Raw genomic sequence first — 5,227 nt, 5'->3', positions numbered from 1 at the left:
GAGTCATTGAGCAGAGAGGAGATCTGACACCCTTAGATGAGCTGGCGAGTGCATCACTGATCCCCTGTGAGGCTGCGTTGCTAGGAGACGAGAAGACTGACAAGGATCAGCTTAGGTAAGTGGCCATGGCCGGGGAGGGGACAGGGTACTCTGGGTCCTTGCTGTGCCAGTCCCAACTGCAGAATTACCGACAGCCTGCATGTGGGCGCCTGGAGGATGGATAGGCGGTTGTAAATGAAGATATCAACTGTGCCACCCCCTCCCCACCTCAAAGTCTGTATCCCCCACCTGCCCATTGGGTGTTGGTGATCTGGGGGTCACTTCTGAGCAGCATACTCTCCCCAGTTACAGAGTAGGAGCCAGAATCCTGTGATGTGCAGAGATGTCCAGCACGTCAAATTCTAGGCCAGAGACTGAGCCATAGGAACCAACAGGCCAGAGAACACTGGATGGGAGTTGGCTTAAAGGCAGTGGCCAAATAACAAATCTGAATGTACCGTAGCAAGGAATGATATTGAACCATTCATTTAAAGACCTTCCCACAGAGGGAAGTCCTGGGCCTCCTGGTTTCATCAGTGAAATCTATCAAAGGTTTAAAGAAGAAATAGCACCCATCCTTCACAGATTCTTCCTGAATAGACAGGAGGGAAGAGGGAACATTTCCTCATTCATCCTATAAGCACAGTATTACCCCAGTACCAAAGCCAGACTTGCCATCACCAGAAAGCTACAGACCCATATCTATCATGAATAGCGATGCATACACCCTCAACACAGCATCTGCAAACCAAATCGAGAAACATTTTGCAAAGGGCTGTGCGAGATCTTTCCCAGGATCGCAGTATTGGACAGACACTCAACTTCAGTTACGGGAAACAGCGTATTGATGTAATGAAGGACGGAAACCACCTGCCATCTTGACAGACAAACAAAAAGCATTTGACATAGTTCAAGACCCGTTCAGGACAAATAAGTAAATAACTAAATCAATAAACACAGTCAACCATTTCAGGATAGAAGGGATCGTCGTTGCCTTGTGAAGAACATCCGTGAGAAACATCCGGCTCTCGTCACATCACATCTAGTAGAGTCTGAGTGAGTGCTTGCCTCTTGAGATCCAGACCAGGACAGGAGGTCTGCTTCAACCAGCTCTATTCCACACTGACTGAAGGGTCTAGCCTGTGCACCGTGCAAAGAAGAAATGAAATCATGGAGAAATGAGAAATGAAACCCATGTCCACACAAATACTCGTCCTTAGATGTCTTTCACAGCAGCACTGTTTATAATCTCCTAATAGTGGAGCAGCCTCAAGGTCTGTCAGCTGGAGAGTGGTAAACAGAGTATTCTTAGCCATTCAGTGGAAGAGCACAGATGGATGAAAAGTGATGAACTTCTGCTTTCTGCTGCCTCTTGGGTGAGACTCCAAAGCACTGTACTAAGTGAAAGAACCCAGACACAAAAGGCCACTTCCTACAGGAGTCCGTTGTTCTGAAATGCCCACAAAGGGCAAATCTACAGAGACAGAAATTAGATGAGAGGATGCCTGGGCCTGCAGGTCCTGTTGGGGATCGACTGCTGATGGGTACACGGAACCTTTTAGTGGTGCTGGCAGTGTTCCACAAGTGCACTGTGGTGGTGGTTGCACCACTGTGTGAAGTTACTAAAAGTCACTGCCCTGAAAGTGATGGGTGTGATTTGTGGTATGTAACTATACCTCAGTAAAGCAGTTTAGGAAGGTAATGCAGATGTCCAAGTGAGACATGGGGGGAAAGATATGCCATTGCTTTTGTAACAACGAGGAGTGCCCTGCTCCTTCCACGTTCTGGGTCCGGCCTCCTCCACATGTGCTAGATGCTCCCTCCAGAGACAGTCGCTGTGCACGTCAGGACAGAATCCCCAGTGAGCACACGTCTAGTTTGTCTCTTTGTTTACGCACAGGCACCCATTGTGTGACCACAAGTCAGTAGCTCCGGACAGTCTCCCAGGACCCACCCTGCATCTGAAATTCTACTTTGTTGGCTTCCCATCCTTCTCAAATCACGTGGACCCAGCCTCCGTTTCCCAGATTCAGTCACGGATCTCAGCCCTTAGCTCCAACCTCTGGTCACAGAAATACCTGTTAACCTGGTGTGACGGCCCCTTTCTGACCTCAGCAACCCAGGAGGGATGCTCAGCAGAGCAGTAACCGAGACAACGGAACTCCATCCATCCTCCTTCTGCCGGCAGGACTGAGGTGTGTTCCTTCCCATCCATCTATCTGCCTGAGTGTCTGGTAAGGAAGGGGACTTGGGGGCATAACACACCACTGAGTCATTGAAATTGTTCTAAATATGGCTGTGAATAAATTTGTCAAAATACCGCTCAGAAGGGAAGACACAATATTTTTTAAAAATTTGCTTTAGTAGGAAACATGGCTCTTCAGTTCAGGATTCTATTTAATACCAGGACGGGTGAAGCATCATGCGATTGTGCTTCTCAACCTAAACTATGCCTCAAATCTCCCCTGGAGAGGCTTTAGAAGAGCTGATGCTGGCAGGACATCCACAGAGGGTCTGAAGTAGTAGGTCTGGAGTGTGGCCCTGGTGTGAGCATTATCTGAAAAAGATCTCTTATGAAAGCCGAGCTTGCAGCTGTGGAAACTGAACCCTTTCTTACAGGAGGAAATCGAAGATCAAAAATTTGCGACTCCTCTCTACAGCGAAAGCATGTTTTCATCATGACCCGCTATACTTGACAGCTATCTTAGGCTGAGGAAAGGGACAACTTGCCCAAATTAATACTGGTTTGAAAACTGACCTTGTGCTTGCTCTGCTGCGTGTTTCTGAATCCAAAGTTTTACAGTTAAAACCCTGCTGTTGTTAGTGAAACTCCGTACGTTTTAGTTCTTGTCAGGATCCCTTGTGCCTAGTTAGTTGAATACATTTCTAAAACACTGTGCAGATAACTTCATTCAACAGATCAGAATAGTGCATCAAAGATTAAAGATGGCTGAGAAGTGTAGCTTCTGATGTTGATGTACGAGGATCTGCTGTCAGCGTATTTGCTGCCTGTGCTCAGTTGCCATTTTAACCTGTTTCCTGTGTTATCAAATTAACTCCTGGGCTCAGATGAAGACCAAATTGGAACGGGATGCTTATTGGGAAAAATACAGTTAAGCAATCCCTTGTTTGGTGCACACGCATGAAGACCCACCTCCCTAAACGTTCTTTAGGGATCTCTTCCGGATATTCTTTGGCACATTGCCCAGCGATGGGCTTGCACTGCTGTGTCCTGACTCACCGTCTTGTTAAAGACAGGGCTTTCAACCTCTCAGGTGCATTACAGCACCCGGGTTCTCTCGGAGATCCAAAAGAGGGTGATGGCCCGTGCTCAGGACACCTACAGAGCGTGTCTGCAGGAACAGGGCCTCTCAGAGGAACCCATCCCCACCTGTGGCAACAGGAGGATCTCGGGTCAGCCTTTTCCAGAGCAGCTCCAGGGGAGTCATGGCACAGTGAAGATCACAGTCAGCAGCATGCCCGGGATTGTGGTTTAAGGAACTGGGTGGATGGCAGTGCCCATCCATGAGACAGGAAACGTTGGCCTGTGGCTACTAGCAGGCCTGCAGGGCTTATGGAACAACTGAGTGCAGCTGCCCCATACATCTCGGCCTGTGGGGAATCCGGGACCCAGCTGAGATGTTAGGTAGATTTAGTGATAGGAAAAGCCAACAGCATACACGGGGATACTGATGAAAACAAGTCAGATGGGTAAAAGCTCTGGGGAGTGACGTGGTCACCCAAGGATCGTGTACTGAGTGGAAGAGCACAGGGCAGAGGTTGGAAACCAGAGGAAAACAAAGCCCAAGATTTAGGAGGGGATCAAAGTAAATGGACAGATAAGGAGACTTAGAAGTAATGGCCTGAGAGGTATGGGGAAAGCCAGGGTGGGCTGCTGTCACAGACTCTGACCAAGGAAAAGTGGTTTTGAAAACGGAACGTGTCTGTGGCCAATGCAGCACTGGGTACTATGGTTTGGCCCACGGAGCTCTTGGGAGATGTTAGCAAGGGGATGTTCTGTGGATGGGCACATGGCGGAGGAATCGAGAGGTAACCAGATAAGGATGGTCCTGGAATCTATACTTTCAAGAAGCATGGCTTGAAAGGAACCAAAGACGCACGGTATTGGAAGTAGCGGGCTGTGTGCTCACAGGGTGTGCTCTCCTCTCCTGGCTCCATCTGGTGATGCTGACCTGCACCACCCGTGGGTGGGGGTGATGAAACTTGCATTTTTGTCTCCCTCCTCTTTCTGTGCCCCAGTCCTCCCTGGCTGACTGAGCCCCAGCCACCCTTCTGGCATGTGCAGACCCCTCTGAATCTGGGTCTGATCGTCCAGCCCATCCCCGGGCAGGGACGTCCACTCCTCATTCTCAGCCGCAAGGTCCCCTAGCCCATTGCCTGCTTAGGCTTCATCTGGATTCAGTCCTTTTCCACATTTCTGCCATGGGTGATGCAGAGCCCTCCCTTGGATCTCACCTGCACCGCAGCAGGAACCAAGATCAGCTCCAGAAAATGAAATTCCTAAACTGCAGCCACCCTTCTGCCCAAAGCCTCCGTTGGGTCATTGTACAGTGTGCCCCTGGAGTCCCAAGTGTGATTGGGGTGGAACCCTCCTTTCCCTGGTGTTCCTCTTCATTTCTTGTCACACCTCCCTTGTCTGAGCTCTCTCACCTCTGCCTGCCACTGCCTCTGTGGGCCGTTCCCCCGCTGTGACTGGGACGCTCTTTCCTTTGGCTTGTCTTTCATTTGACCCAAGACTTTCCAAACAATATCCAGGTGTAGAATGTGTACCTTGTCGAGTACATCTAGGAGACGCTGTTGTCACATAAGCCCCACGCCCCTGAACTATAAAAAAACAGGGATAAAGAACGCAAGAGTCAAATATGCCAAAGGTGCCTGAGATGTTGGCTAAGATGAGCACTGAAGAGTGTCTGTGGGATCAGGAAGTATGGATATTAATGATGGCCTTGACAAGACCAGTTAGAGTGGAGTGACTGGGACAAGAGCTCCATGGAAGGGGGCTGAGGAGAGAATATCTCAGCAGAATTTGAAGCAGTTTTGCTTTGAAGGGCAACGGGAATGTGCCAGTAGCTGCAGAATAGGGTGATGGAAGACGGTGGGTTTCTCCCTTTGCTGTGGAATGCTCCGATGTAGAGGGAACAGGTGCTGGTTCAGGAGAGAGGAATGA

The 5,227-nt window shown here is 49.4% G+C and overlaps 1 long non-coding RNA gene across 1 annotated transcript; it reads right to left on the bottom strand.

Moving 5' to 3' along the window:
- Positions 1-861: 861 nt before the first annotated feature.
- LOC147340347 (uncharacterized) lies at positions 862-4,884 on the bottom strand. The gene is made up of 2 exons (XR_015159377.1): positions 4,711-4,884; positions 862-2,933 (listed from the first exon to the last, which is right to left on the bottom strand). It is a non-coding gene; the product is annotated as an uncharacterized LOC147340347 (long non-coding RNA).
- Positions 4,885-5,227: the final 343 nt, after the last annotated feature.

The sequence above is a fragment of the Bos grunniens genome, chromosome X (assembly GCF_055505025.1).
Source record: "Bos grunniens cultivar Pamir isolate PY7600 chromosome X, Bosgru_T2T1.0, whole genome shotgun sequence".
Lineage (NCBI taxonomy): Eukaryota > Metazoa > Chordata > Mammalia > Artiodactyla > Bovidae > Bos > Bos grunniens.
The sequence above is the reverse complement of the archived record's forward strand: the minus strand, read 5'-3'. Positions and strand labels throughout refer to the sequence as shown.